The sequence below is a fragment of the Lissotriton helveticus genome, chromosome 3_1 (genome assembly GCF_964261635.1).
Source record: "Lissotriton helveticus chromosome 3_1, aLisHel1.1, whole genome shotgun sequence".
Taxonomy (NCBI): Eukaryota; Metazoa; Chordata; class Amphibia; order Caudata; family Salamandridae; genus Lissotriton; species Lissotriton helveticus.
The window spans coordinates 604,192,097-604,206,223 of NC_136061.1; positions in this window are offsets into that span (position 1 = coordinate 604,192,097).

The window sequence follows — 14,127 nt, forward strand, 5'->3', positions numbered from 1 at the left end:
GGTAGACCATCTACTCCCGGTGTTTTGTTCCTAGCCATCTGTTTAATAGCCCCTCTTCTCTCGGGACGTGTTATTGCGCGACCTAGAACTTCAGTGCTATTCTCATCCAACTGAGGGAGCTGAATCTCCGCCAGATAATCCTCTATGTCGGAGGCCTCAGCCTCCAGTTGACTTTGGTAAAGAGACGTGTAATAGCCCAAGAAACGCGAGAGGACTGCAGACTTAGAATAAACCATCTCTCCCGCTGTCTCGCGCACGCTCATGATCGGGCAGCCCCAGGGCACCGGATTTGCCAGTTTCGCCAAAAGCGTGCCCACCTTGTCCCCTTCTGCATGCACCTTTGTGGTATACAGTCGATAGTCATAACTCCTCAATCTCTCCGTCTCCGCGGCAACTAACTCCCTTGCTTCCAGTAACCACGCCTGCAAAGTCGGTTGCTCTGGCCGCCGCCGCTCTAAGTCCCGCAGTGCTCCCTCAGCCCTGTCCACGTCAGCAACGATTACCTATCGCACACCCGAGTACTTTCCAATACACAGCCCTCTCACCACCACCTTGAACGCGTCCCATTCTACAGCCCTAGTGGAAGCCGTTCCGTCATTCTCAGTAAAATAACATTCAATGCCTTCACGGAGGTCAGCACTGAAACCCTGATCCTCTAGGGTTTCCGGTCGCAGCCGCCAAATGGGGACCGCCGTCATCTCACGCTGCCACTTGACACACATCAACTGGGGATTTTGATCCGATATGGTCCTAGTTAAATACCCTGAGTGTGTCACCAGGACCGCTATCGTGTCACTACATAGGATTATATCAATCCGAACATGCAGCTCGTGGAGTGCAGAAAAAAAGGAGTAGTCCCTATCAGTGGGGTGAAGCCCCCGCCACACATCTATGAGGCCCCATCTGTCTTGCCACGCTGTCCTCTGCAGAGCCAGCATGCGAAGTGGGGAATTATTCAATGGTGGATGCGACCTATCTAGCACTGTGTCTGTTATCGAGTTAAAGTCTCCCCCCAGCAAGACCTGTCCCGCCAGAAAATGTGCCAAGGACCCTGACAGTCTTTCAAAAAAGCGGGTCTGATCTGTATTCGGGGCATAAATACTGCAAAGTACCACATCACGGCCATACAATCTCCCTTCCACCGCCACATATCTGCCCTTCGGATCTATAACCTGGTTTGTGACCTGGAAAGGGACCCCAGCCCGCACCCACACCAAGATCCCTCTGGCAAACGCAGAGTATGTTGTGCCAAACACCTGGCCACGCCATCTCTTCTGCAAGGCAGTACATTCCTGTTTGGTAAGATGGGTCTCCTGAAGCAGCGATATCTGTATCCCACGTCTCACCAAGTACGCATGCACCTTATGGCGTCTTGACATAGATTGCAAACCACGCACGTTCCATGTGAGACACTTCAAATCAGGCAACGTCCCCATTGCATCTGCCCCTCAGCTTCTCCGTCTGCCCATCCCGTCTGCCCACACCAAGACAGCTCTGACCCCCACATACAACACCCCACACAACTCCCCCAGCCCACCCCCCCAGGTACCTCCATCTTGATGAGGGCTTCAGCAGGCCGTACGGGGGGGAGGGGTAACACAATACCGTAATAATCTGCCGTAATAATCTGCCCACTGCTTCCAGATCTCAACATGCTTCTGGGGCCAGCCTCTCACCTGAAAGACTGTGATCTCCATTCCCATGCAGTTCTCCATGGCCGCCTTCCACCTACCCAACAAAGGCGTAGACTCTGCCTTCCAGTTCTGGGCGATGTCGCCTTTAGCTAGTGTTAGCCCCAAAAACAAGAGTTGCTGTTTATATCGATTTGCTCTGCTCTCCCGTGTGGTATGAAGGAGGACCAGCTTGGGATCAAGCAGAATCTCCCATGACAACACCCGGCCAAGAGGTCACACCGTGCCAGACGGGCTGCAGTGCAGTATAGCTCCAGACCTTGTGGAGGAAGTTTCTCTCCTCTACAGCACAGCAGATGCACAAGGGGGAGGATGACACACTCATCTACCATAGGCGGTACCTAGTATAATAGGCTCTATGCAGGTACTTAAATTGGATCAGACAGTAGTGTGAGTATATAGCAGCACCACGGGCGCCACCAAATGCTCAGGCCAGTCACCGGCATTCAAGTCTTCAATGTCTTGCCTCCAAACCGCCTGAAATGCTGACAAGGTAGTGTGACTATGTGTTACTAAGGTCTGGCATATTTGTAGAATCTTGAGAGAACCCAAGTCCCCCCCCATCAACTGCCTACCCTCTAGTGGGTTGAACTCTGGCAATTCCTCGATGTGCTTAATATATGGAAATAGAGATTGTCGGAACTACAACTACTTGTAGAATTGGTTATGATGAAGATGGTATTCATATTGAAATTGTTATAAGGATTTCAGCACTGTTCCCTTCATAATGTCAAGCAACGTGGATAGACCTATGAGTTCTCATTCTCAGATCCCTGACAGTGCAGCCCCCGGACACAGGAAAATCCCATACCACTACGGGGTCTCCCTGGTCAATCTAACCGACCAGTCAGCTCGTCGATCAGTCTGCTGCTAAATTTTACCACCTTGGCTGCTGGGGGCAACGGCTCCATCCACGAATTACTATATAGAAAGTCCAGGATGACTGGTTGCCAATGGCCCATGTCTCCACAGTATAAGCAGGATTAGCTTGGTCAGTATATCATCACTCTTTAATGTAATGGGGGGAAGCAGCATAATTGGAAAGCACATCTGCAGTGGCTATTCCCCCAGCATAAGGTGAACTGAACACAGGTGCGGAGTGCTACGCAGATCGCGCCGCCCCTCCACAGGAAACTATGAAGGGCTGCATTCATTTGCTGGAACCATGAATATGGGATGTTGCATGGGTAATTCTGAAGCCGATACTACAGTTGTGGCGGAGTCACCATCTTGAAGATGGTCAATCTACCAGCAGTTACAAGGGAAAGGGGGCTCCACATCTTGACTTCTTCTCGGACCTGCCACAACAGAGGACCAATATTATGCTGCCAAGAGATAGGCAGATCTGGGGAGATATAGTCCCCCAAATATTGGAAGCCAGCAACCACCTGGATCAGTTGTGATGCCCATGCCTTTATTCCCTGGGTACCGCAGACTTCGTCGGGTTCATATAGAACCCGTAGATCTCACCGAAAACAACATATGAAAAGTGTTGACTTCTTCGGGTTCATGTAAAGCCCTGAGCTCTCACCGAAGACCCAAAAGATCTGTAGTATCCATAGGCCAGATACCGCTGGGTTGTTAAGAAAAAACAAGACATCGGATGCATATAGTGCTATCTTATCGGATACCTTGGCAGACCAATCAGAACCACACACCAGGGGGTCATACGTACCTCACCCATGAAACCAGTGGCTCCACAGTGAGTGCAAATATAAGGAAGGACAGCGAACACCCATATCTTATGCCTTTGTGTATGGGGAATAGATCAGACACTACACCCGCCAAGCAAAAAGACGCTGACAAATATGTTTATAGCATGTGGATGCATGTGATGAACCGTGGGCATAGGTGAAGGGCCTGCAATGAATACGAATCACTGTGCCCCATGAGGCCCGAACCAACCCTGAGAGAAAAATCTGATCAAACCCAAACCGTGCCAGCCACTGCACTCTCATTCCCATCATGTAAGTCTCTTGTAGCAGCAATACATCTGTCTCAAGCCACTTGGCCTGCCTAAAGATTTTCCCACGTTTAACTTTATCAACGATACCCTTCACATTCCTTGTCATGACTCGGACCCCGCAGTCTGATCCCCAGATGTATATGCTGTCATCTGTGTTCAAGGAGGAAACCATGTAGAGCCAGAGTATCCAAGGGTCAAAGTGTATATGCCTTGGTTCCAGGTTAAAACACAACAACAAACCCCAATAGGCAACGTACCACCCTCCACCCAAATACCTCAGCATATAAGACGTATCTGTCACGGCAGGTGTACCCCCAGGACCTCAATGGGGGCCCAGGGAGACCCCACGCCAATGGATCTCCAAACTCAATACCCCCTTAAACATAGGTCTCTGGAAGCTTCAGGAATGCACTACAATGGAACATGAAAACAAATCAGTTCAAATTCATGGCCCAAACGCATAAGCCATAGGCAAAGCCAGAATGCAACTGGAGCCAACAGCCTGTCCATAGCTTTTATTCATGTTATGGATCTTAGCCCTGTGTCTGAGATCTCCAGTTAGAGAAGGAACGATGCTGACTTTTCGATGTGGACTTCTTTGAAGGATCCTGCCAGTCACTTTGGGAGGAGTCAGATTCCAGCAGACACTGATGTAAGCGTCTGGAGGTGCCCTATTTTGTAGTCCATGCAAAGACCACTTAAGGTGTGTTGAAAAACACGGACTGTACCATATACATAATCCTCATATGTGCATGGTATTATAGCATGCAGTGAGCATTCAATTTGCGCAGTCTAAGCTTCGCCCCCGCAAAGGATTGATGCAGTTGCTGAACTATCCTAGTGTTATCTGAGATTATCATAATGACTAGTGAATCTGGTGTCAATTTATCCTGACCCCAGGCTAATTTGAAGATGGCATCTCTGTCTAAATAGTTCAATAACTTGGCAATTATTGATTGGGCCAGGCACCTGGGGGCCTTTTTCATAAGAGCCCTGTGTGCTCGCTCAACAATATAGCAAGGGGACACGGAAACTTCAGGCATAATGGAATGCAGCCATGGCAACAGGAACACCTCCACATATGTTCCCCTTGCACCCCGCTGGGAACTCAACGAAGTGCAGGTTGTTGCGATGGGTGTGGCCTTCTGCGTCTTCCACTCACACAACCAACACTTGTGTAACCACAGTCAGTTTATTGACTCTCTGTTGGAGTGATACCACCGTATCCTCCACTGTCAACACCCTAGTCTCCGCTTTGGTAATGCAGCCCACTGCCTTCCGGAGATCCTACAGAGTTAGGGTGACTTCTGATCCCACCGCCCGATCTAAGCATCTAGTGTGTCAAACTATTGCTTGATGGCCGCCAGCAGCACAGCATTGTCTAGGGCTGTACCGGCCACTTCATATCGACCAGTGGCACTGGTTCCTAGAGTTGTGCAATGGTCTAAGGTAGTCTGCTTTGTTTGTGAGTAGGTAGACTTATCTTGCAAATTAAGGAATAATCCAATATGTTTCACCATCAGTATGCCTTGTACCAGGAAGAAACAATGCAATGCATCACACTACAATCCTGTACAGTGCAATAAAAAAATATTACACTGTGCCACGTTATACTCAGATACTGTGCACTGAAGAAATAATGCAATGCACCACATTACAATCAGGTAATATGCAAGGGAGAAATAACGTAGTGGTTAACGCACCAAGCATAAAGTTCATCAAGCACAAATGTGGGCAGGCGTCATACAACAGTTCGATAGTTCGTTAGCAGCAATTATGCAAGCTGTAATAATACAGTTTTAAGTGCTCTGTTAACAGTGCCCGTTATGGATCAAATGTTGACACACAAAAAGTACTGCTTCCTACTCCGGCCCCAGTACTGCCCCGCCCTGTATCAGCATGGGCTGGGATCCGAACCAAAACAACGGCTCGCGCAGCTGACTGAAGCGGGAGGCCCAGAGAGTGTCCCTCCAAGCCCATACCCCCACCCCAGGCATTGATCCACATTACTTGGGGGGGAGCGATCCCACTCTCCTCCGTGACATCAGCGACTTGGGCCTTGATCCAGAACTCCATCACGGTTTGCAGTGGACTCAGGCTGGCGGCTCAGTTCTTCTGTGGCTGCTGGTCCGAACCGCTGCTGATTGACTCCGAGAGACCCAATGACTTAGCCCTCACTCCAGTGGTCTCAGTCCACACCAAGACCCGCCCTCAGCACTGTGGAGACTTTACTTCAATTCGGTGCACACCCGAACCCGGCACTCCTCATACGCACACCGCCCCATCCGAGACTCGCCTCTTCTTTGGTGCACACGATGATCCAGCGCTCTTCACCAGAGCTCCGCTCGCACCTCATCATGCACCCTGCGCGTCCGAGCCTCTCCTCTTCTCCTGGTGCACACAATGTCCAGGCGCTCTTCCCCAATGCCCTGGCTGCACCACGACATGCACTATTGCGCATCTGAGTCTCACCTCTTCTCCCGGTGCACTCGATATCCAGGCGCTGTTCCCTAACGCCCTGGCTGCACCACGACACGCACTGTTGCATGTCGGAGACTCACTTGTTCTTTTGGTGCCTATGAGGTCCCGGCGCTCTTCACCAACACCCGGGCTGCACCATGACACGGACCCAGCACGTCCGAGACTCACTTCCTCCGGTGGTGCACACGATGTCCAGGTGTTCCTCACCAAGGCCCTGGCGGCACCACGACACGAACACTGCGCATCCGAGTCTCGCTTCTTCCTTGGTACACACAAAGCCCAGGTGCTCCTCATCAACACCCGGGCAGCACCACGACACGCTCCAAGCGCTTCCGAGTTTCCCTTTAAACTCCAGGTTACCAAGATCATAGGGCACAACTTGCGAAGGTCTTAAGCTAGACAGAGCACACGCACCCACGGCGTATCTGAGAGTCTTCTCTGGAAACCTTTATATTCCTGTGTTTTCAAAACAGGGAGCCAGCTCACCTTAGGCCCTTGGGGTTACAAGACACCGCACAAAGCATAGTCTTCTTCAAGCATGGGGACCCCGTGCCTCCTAGCACAGTCCCAACAGCCTCTTCCTTAGTTATAATAGTAAACTGCAGACCAGCCCCAGGTCACGAAACAAGGATTGGTCTATCCACAGCAGTCTCTTCAGTTGCTCCATTTTTAGCAGAGGTTCCTCCTGACCACAGAATGGGTCCAAGCATTTTCAGTCTCAATCCATATCTGTTTCATTCCAACGTTCATGAGTTTCAGCTCTTATAGTTATACCCCTTACTGTCTTTGAAGTTTGTATCTGCTCAGGGGTCCCTGACCCCTTCCTAAATCAGTTCTTCGTGTCTCCCTCCCCGTGTCACTTCTCTCCCTTTGATACTGGGGGTCTGGATTCTTGACCACTCAGCAGGAGATGGGTCAATTGGTTCATAGCACCAGCCCAGGCCTTTTCACCTCCGGGGTTTCTCCTCCCCCTACTATCCAGATGCAGGGCAGCCTGGTGTCATCTCAACCCCTCCCTGAGTCAAGAACTCTTCCAGCTCCTCTCACCTTTCAGTTCCAGACAGACAATCCACATTTCAGAGACACACAGAAATGCTCAGAGCACAAACTCAGCCACTTTCTAAAAGAGTGGCTTATAAACACACAGTGACAAAACCACCTGCACAGCAAGATTGATTATGACGCTGTGAGTCGTCCATACATACCAAACCTCACCTCTCCATTATAAACTGACAGGAAACTATGCAAACAAACACAACACCCAGCCTCCGCGATTCAATCCTATGGGCAGATTGGCCTTATGTTATGTTATGTTATGTTAAAAGCACTTCTAAAGCGAAACAGCTGCCTCAACAAAGGAGCGTCCCGGCGCTACTGAGTGGAGACTGGAGAGTTGGCCACTGATGACACACTACAGGACTAGACCATAGGAAAGAGAAAGGTCTTAATCTCCTTCCTAAATGCCAAGTAGCCAGTCATACCACTGATATGAACTGGCAGAGTGTTCCACAGTCTTGCAGCTTTATTTCTGAATTATCTTCCTCCTGCCCTAGTTTTCTTCACCCGCGGGACAACCAATAGATTTTGAACACAGGAACGAAGCTGGCGCCCAGGAACATAGGGTTGAACAAGATCTGACAAAATCTCAGGTGAGGCTAGTTTCCATGCCTTGAACACCATACATAGAGCCTTAAACTACATGCGATTGGCCATAGGCAGCCAGTTAGGGCGCCGAAGTGCATTAGATGCTGAACTGGATCTACGCAGACCCAGTAGCATTCTTGCCGCTGTGGTCTATTGGTCTATTGGTCTAGTCCATTACTCCAGACCATCTAGTACTGTCGCTAATATGATCCCTTCCACCAGCCTCTCGATGTCTCCCTCTCTCTTCTTTCCCCTGTCAAACCTTCTCCTGATGTCCCTAAAAGCGCCAAGAGGCTCCCTGGAGTGAACGTTGCGCTATACAAAAACCCTCTCATTCATTCTGCACTCTCTGCAGCCTAGCAATCTCTGCCTTATTGGCCCCCAAATAAAGCACAGAGGCATAGTCCCGGCGAGACAAGATTGTCGCCTGCACGATGGTCTGTCTGATTGTAGGATCAAAGAACTTAAGGATGGGCTTTAACCCACGAAGTAGCCCAAAACACGGCCCGGCTACCTTCTTAGTCTGGGTCTGATAATTAAGAGCACTGTCCACCCAGACTCAAAGGTTTTTAACCACCTGTTTTGGGAAGGGGGCAACACCCAGACTTTGCGGCCACCACTGGTCGCTCCATAGACCCTGGTCCTTACCTAAAAGCAGTATTTTGGTTTTATCTGCATTCAACTGCAAATAGTTGGTGGTCAGCCAATCAGCTACTGCCTCGAGACTACTCCGGAAGCAAGCGGCATCTTGAGGGGTGTCTCTAGAGGAACTGCTAGACAGGGCAACCACCAGCTGTGTATCATCTGCATAGGAGAACAGGGTCAAGTCTCTGCTTTTAGCAAACAATGCTAATGGCATAACATAACAGTTATAACAATAGCCAACCGTGGAGGCCTTTAGTAATTTAAAGGGCTGTCTTCGAGACATTGCCATCTGGATGAACTCGAATAAATTGAAATTGAATGCAGGGAAAACGGAAGTGATCTTCTTTGGAAAGGGGGCTTTGCCCTCGCCTGATTTCTGGTGGCCTATTGAAATGGGGCCCCTGCCCTCCCCCTGTACTAGTGCCAAACATCTAGGGGGTGAGATGGGACGATGACCCTTCCTTCTCTGCCCATATCCAACAGATAGCGGCGAGCTGCTTCACTAAACTTAGAATCCTTCGAAAGTTCCTGGATCTTCTGCCGGAAGATTGTCATAAATTAGTAGTCCATGCCACTGTTAAATCGAGGCTGGACTACGCCAATGGACTTTATCTTGGTTTGCCTAAGTATGTGATTCAGTGATTACAGATAGTGCAGTTCCTTTTGGAAACCAAGGCTTCAGTCTCAGCGTGTGCGGGCGGAGTCAGGCTGACTAAACGCGGTCTCTGGATCAAGTTACATCTTTAATCTAATTGACGGAGCTTTCACGCGCAGCATACTGTGGTGCTGACGAGCAAAGTGGAGCAGCTTGAGTCATACCATAGCTGTTAGGTGCTGATTGATTTCGTACAAGTAGCACACCTTTGAAGGGCGCCTACCCATTGTGGGGTTGCTTTTTGTTCGTGCATATTGAGTTCCCATCCCCTACCTGTCCTGATGAAGACCCGTCCCTGAGGAAATCATCTACCCTGTTTGCTTTTGGGTCGAAACGTTGACAATCTTGTTTCCCCCCCCCGAGCCTGTACCTGCATTATTCTCCCAACACCCCCGTTCCCTTGTGCCAATTAAAATACGGAGGATTATTCAATCACGTGCCAGCAAGAAAGAGTTACATTTTTTGCGACAAAAACATTAAGGGCAGGCTCACCCATGTTTCATACTAAGGACTGAACCTTAGTCTCTGCTATAAAAACGTCTAATTTTCCAATAGACCCTCTTGGTCACTCTACTCACACGAGCACTCACTATCACCCTTTCCTGTGCACGTTACTTAACAGTGAACCCCTTGTGTAAATAACTATGCTATTATATTGTGGAAGTGTATTATGTCTAAACATATATTAAATAAGAGAGTCTCTCGGACCTTGAGGAGACATAGCTGTTTACTCTAAGTGTGTTTTTCTTGCATCAATCAATATTCCGGGCTAATATAACTGTTGTGTTTCGACTTGTATCAACCATAATGGATTGAATCGGATGGTGATCAGAAATTAAAAAGGAATATTTTGAAATAACTTTACACTGTATGAGTTGAATGAATGTCTAGGACCATTTTGTCTATAATACTTGATACCCAGGTCCTTTGACTCCAATTGGGTTACCCCCTATTAATAACTGTTACATCGAGGCTGGACTATGCCAATGGACTTTATCTTGGTTTGCCTAAGTATGTGATTCAGCGATTACAGACAGTGCAGAATGCAGCGGCAAGGTTGATTAAACATATTCCTTTTAGACATCATATCTCCCCGGATCTGCGCAGTCTTCACTGGCTGCCTGTGGCATCCAGGATTGATTTTAAAGCCTTGATATTGGCTTATCGGGCTCTGCAGGGCAAGTGCCCAAACTATCTTAAAGCTAGATACCTCAGCTACAGGCAGGTACGGCCTGTGTGGTCGAATGCTCTGAACGTGATCTCTGTCCCCCGCTTCGCTAAGGCTCGCCTTGGTGGAAGAGCTTTTTCGGCGCGAACTGCTAAATAGTGGAACACCCTTCCGCTTTCTATTCGTAATGCTATCTCTGAGTCCGTCTTTAGGAAACAGCTAAAGACATGGCTGTTTAATCAGTAATCTGTTTCCAATCTGTCTTGTTACTACTCAGTCAAGCCTGATGTTTACTGAGCGCCGGCACACCTCCTTGTGAGGTAGCTGTTCGTGCTATATAAACCTCTGTATTATTATTATTATTATTATCAATGTTAAAGAGCACAGGACTCAGGGACGAGCCCTGCAGCACTCCTTGTCTGACTCTAAATGTCTTTGAGGAGAAAGGGGGCACAGACACATCAAATGGCCTATTGTCCAAAAAAAGATGTCAGCCAACACAGTGCCAAGCCGCTAATCCTGACCTCCTCCAGACGTCTCAGCAGAATTGCGTGGGACACCGTTTCGAAGGCAGCATCAAATCCAACAGGACAAGTGCTGCCCTGTGACCGCATCCAGAGAAGCCCAAAGATGCTCGGTCACTGCCACCAACGCTGATTCTGTACTGTGACCCGGCCGAAAGCCGTTCTGAGAGGAGTCCAGAATGTTACTGGTGGTCAGGAAGTTGGAAAGAGTGGTATTGACATGGGCATCCAATATTTTCGATGCCCAGGGTAAACAAGAGATAGGCCTGAAGTTCTCAACTCGCTTGGGATCCAAATTGGATTTCTTAAGGAGAGGCAGCACCTTTGCGTGTTTCCATGCAGTTGGAACCTTACCTGTGGCAAGAGAAGAGTTTAAAATTGAGCCTAAAGGATAAAGGATAATGGGGAGCACTTTCTGAAATAATTCTGGTTTTAATGGATCTAATGGAGAGCCAGTTTTAATTTTAGTACACAACGCCTCTAACTCAGAGTTTGAAATCGGCGGAATCAGACACAGAGTGACCATAGGTAACTGAACCTGATCGAGCACTGGAGTCGGAATTGACTGATAAATCCTCTCCACCTTAGAAATAAAGTGAGTGGCTAGTTTCTCACAGTGCTCATTGGATTGAATGATGGATCCTGTTATTGATGTGCTTAGACTGGACAGCAGGGTAAACACACATTTAGCAATGAAAAACACACCTTACAGCAATGAAAAACGAAATGGAAAGTTTTTCACTGTCGGAACATAACACACACACAGTTTATGTTCTGCCTTTAATAGACTGCACCCTGCTCATGGCTTACCTGCTACCTACCACAGGGATGACCCATGTGTACGTAAAAGGGAAAGTCAGGCCTGACAAGTCGTTGCACTTGTCAGGATTACATGCTAACTTAGCATTCTGCGCGCAGGCCCTACGCTGAGGGCTTGAGTTCCATTCTCTGCGCCCTTGCATTACTAGCCCTTGCATATACAATGCACATCACTCGGGACTTTTACTAGTAAGGCAACATACCAATCATGGCCAACCAAACACCATTACCTTCACATTTACATTGGGAACTCCTGTACTTTGACACTGATCAGCAGTGGCAAAGTACCCAAAGCATCTAAATTGGCATCTGTAGGTCAGGAAAACAGTCTAGGGGAAAGCAACAAGTTTAGGGAACTTTAACCACAAAGACCAAGTCCTACACTAGGTATTGCCAATAGGCCTCCTTAGGGATTCCAAAACCTAAAACTGGTTGGGGAAAGTCCATAATCCCTTCTCGTCAAATAGATCCCCTATTCGCATACAGATGACCTCTTGCCACCTAAGGTGGCTATTGCCTTCTAAGGCAGGGGGGAAGTCTGGGTTACTTATAAAAGGCGTCAAGGGTGACACCGGGGTAGAGAGGCCACACGTCAGCTGTCAACGTTGCTGTTTGCCCTATGTGGGAAGGGTATGCCCATGAGTGGGTCCCGTGCACACTACGCCACTGGAGTCAAGCTATCCTGGCTGATGACGTCTGATAGCCAGAAACTGGTCCTAGAATGCCTGATTCCAGTCCAGGGAAGACATGTCTTGGCAGTTTGGGCTGGACTGTTCCCTTGAGGCACAGGGTCAAGACTGATTTGCAAATGGCCATGTCTGAACTGGGGTGGCGTGGTGAGCAAAATAACGATGGATTAAACCCAGATCTGTGACTGGGGGGTGAATGTTTTGCCAGTGTGCAACATTCCGTCCATCACCTTGTGTGTTTTTCTGTTCGCCCTATGTGGGAAGGGTATGCCCAGACATGGGTCCCGTGCTCACTATGCCACTGGAATCAAGCTATCCTGGCTGATGACAGCTCATAGCCAGAAACCGGTCCTAGGAGGCTTGATTAACCATGGGCGTAGTTCGCAAAGTAGCACTACGCGAAGCTACGCGAAGTGCACTTCGCACTACGCGAACTTGACGTAGCACTATGTGAGCTGCGTAGTAGCATGTTCGCACTGTGCAAGATGCATTTTCAATGATTGCACAGTGCGAACAAGCATCCGGCAATGTGCAATCATTGAAAACGACATCTTGCACAGTGCGAGCTATAGTTTTCTGCCGCTCAAGTAGATTTTTACTCGAGCGGCAGCTTTCTCAACGCGAACTGGTAGTTTCTCATCACGAGCGGTCGCGAGCATGCACGACCACTCGCAATGAGAAACCTGACCTTCCCGCGTTGAGAGTCTTGCCGGGATGTCATTTTGCTTGCTCGCGGTCGCGAACATGACGTTGAGGACCGCGAACAAGCAAAGAATGAACGCTGCACTACGCTACGCTGCGCTATGCATGTTTGCACTGTGCTATGTGCAGCTCGCGTAGTGCGAAGTTGCGCAAACTTCGCAAACTACGCGAGCGTAGCGTAGTGCTTCGCCCAGGGTTAGGCTTGATTCCTGTCCAGGGAAGACATGGCTTGGCAGTTCGGGTTGGACAGTTCCCATGAGGCACAGGGTCAAGACTGATTTGCATATGGGAATGTCTGTACTGGGGTGGCGTGGTGAGCAAAAGAACGATGGATTATACCCTGATCTGTGACTGGGGGTGAATGTTTTGCCAGTGTACAGCATTCCGTCCATCACCTTGTGTGTTTTCCATGTCCCAAGCCCCCATGGTTGCCCGCAGTACCGGAGAGATATACACTCCAACCAGGCGGCTTTTCTTAGGGAGCCAGGGTACTTTCCATATATGCATGCCTGCAATCACTCGATCTATAAAGTACCAGATTCTAGTTTGTACCATTCTGTCATGTATCGCAATTGCTCTGCCTGGAAGTATTTCTCCAGGTTTAAGACTCTGAGGCCACCGTCTGCTTGGCCTAAATATGTCAGGCGTTTCGCCATACGAGCATTCTTCCCCTCCCAGATGAAACTTTCCATGAGCTGTTGTATCTGAGCTATTAAGAGGGGTGGTAGTGTTTGCAGGACATATAGGATGCGAGGCAGCAAAGTCATCGTGATGGCGGCAAACCTGCCCAACCAAGACATTCTGTGCTTCTTCCAGTTAAGGAGCTGCCGGCATGTCCCTTCCAAGAGGGTCGAATAGTTTGCTCGGATCGTCTTCTCGATTGAGGGAAAAGTTTGCAGCCCCAGGTATGTTACCCCCTTAGGGACCCAGGCAAATGGGAAGCGAGTGGTCAGTTGGTGTTGATCCGCTGCAGATAAAGTGATGCTGAGGGCAAGAGTTTTCTGCATATTAACTTTGAAGCCTGAGACTGGATGAAGGCCTCCATTTCTTCCAAAAGGGGAGGCTAGGATAGCAGTGGTCATGTAAGTAAGACCTCTACATCGTCCACGTAGAGAGAGATTTTATGTTCCTATCCCCCATCCT